Source organism: Capsicum annuum, chromosome 10 (genome assembly GCF_002878395.1).
Source record: "Capsicum annuum cultivar UCD-10X-F1 chromosome 10, UCD10Xv1.1, whole genome shotgun sequence".
Classification (NCBI taxonomy): Eukaryota; Viridiplantae; Streptophyta; class Magnoliopsida; order Solanales; family Solanaceae; genus Capsicum; species Capsicum annuum.
The window spans coordinates 210,229,685-210,231,639 of NC_061120.1; positions in this window are offsets into that span (position 1 = coordinate 210,229,685).

The following is a 1,955-nucleotide window of genomic DNA, read 5'->3' on the forward strand; positions in this document are numbered from 1 at the left end:
TTTTTTATAGAAAAAACCTGAACGCTATTAATCATTTGATATAATATTTAAGGATTCAACACGTACTGTATTACTTAATCTTTACGTGAATGAGCTTTTATTTCTAAGTCCCGATAAAGGAAGAAAATTGCGGCATGCTGCCTGCTAATGTTAAACAGGTGAAAAAACAAAATATGACATTCATATTGTACCTTCAGGTACATATTGATATTACTAGAAATTTAAGTGCATGAGGTTTCAATCTTAATCCCCGATAGAAGAAGACGATTGTAGTTGGCTGTAAGCTCAGTTTGCCTGATAGTTTTGAACTTGCCAGTGAGGGTCCAAAAGGAACTAGGAGCAATGGTAGATATGCAAAATTTTCAAATATTGGTACTGCTAAAATCAGTTTGCAGATTAGCACTGATTCAGTGGAGGCACATATGGTAACTACAGATGTGCTGATCAACAGGATTGAAGGAAATATGCAGATGCAGAACATTGAAATGATCGATATTCCGAAACTTGAGAAGAGGATTAGGAACCTTGAAAATATCATTGCTGGAAAGGTTCCAAGGCTCGGGTCAAGGTGAAAACGAGAAGAGCTAAACTATAGCGTTGATGCTTCTATCATAGTTTCTTTTTTTGTTCAAGAAGTTGTGTAGTTCTTCTATATTGCCTAGTTATAGATGAGATTTAGATAATGTTACTGTCTCACTATTCTTTTGCTAAGACAATTTTATTGAACTAGTGGAATGAATTATAATTATCTCTGCTAATCATAATGCTTCAGGTCACTAGTTTAGTTGTTCATTTAGATCTTTCTCACCTTTCTTCTCTGCCTTGAAGACTATAACAAGCTCATTACAATGGGAAGTTCTCTCTAAGACCAAGAGCATCTACATTCGCTGAGCGTGAAACTAAAAATATTCTAAAAGAACCAAGAAAACACATTCTTTGTGTTACATCGTCAATAAGCGAACACCATAAATCCTAAACCTCTAAATCAAACTAAAGAGGCAAAATATGTGCAACTATCACTATAAAGTCATCACGCTTGCCACCAAGACGAAGTTTGCCAACTTTGGAGCACTTTCTAGCAAATGGTGTATAAATCCTTTCATTTTCTGAATTCTGCAGTGGTTATTCTGCTCCGTGCTAACATCTTCAAAATTATTCCCAGTTTGGGCAAATCCACTAGCCCGGCGCATATTTATTTCTTCAACTCATAGTTATAAACATTATCGAACAATCCATCTAATCCCGTCACTATTGCATCCCCTATTTTTACTGGAACCTTAATTTCTTGTGCCACACTTGGATCATCAGCATAACCATTGCCTAACTGAAAGGGACAACTGAATCCTTTTTGCTAAATTTGGGATTTGTAAACTATTACCCTGCCTCTTATAACAACAAACCCACTATCCCCAATCCGTGTGTATAATATCATGCGTTAATGTCAAAATACAAGCTGTTGAAGAATCTTGACAGTTCAGGTTAAAATAAGCCTCATTGAGAACTTTCATTGTCCCAGACACCAATGCCATCCACTACCTATGGTTTCTTCCCCTTTGCAAATAAAATGTGCATCTTTCCCTAGAGGGGCTTTGCAATATTTTCGTATGTAAAATGATCCAGCAGCCATAAAATTACCATTAATAAAACTTGCACATTAGTACTTTCCTCACGAAACTTTAGATCCTCATCTCTATTCATTTCTTCTATAATATCTATCTCGTTTGTAGCCATTTAAGAGTCCACGAAGCCGAAAATTTATATAAGGGGATTCAAAAAAATTACTAGAGTACTATCACGCTAAGAATTTGAACCGTAACCTAAAGCAATTATTGAGTTTCCTTTATAGCAACAACCAAATCTTGACGTAATTCCTTATCTCAGGGGAATTCACCAGTTCATACATAACGAAAAATATAATTCATATTTCTTATTTGCGTAAAATGCCAAGCAATTTT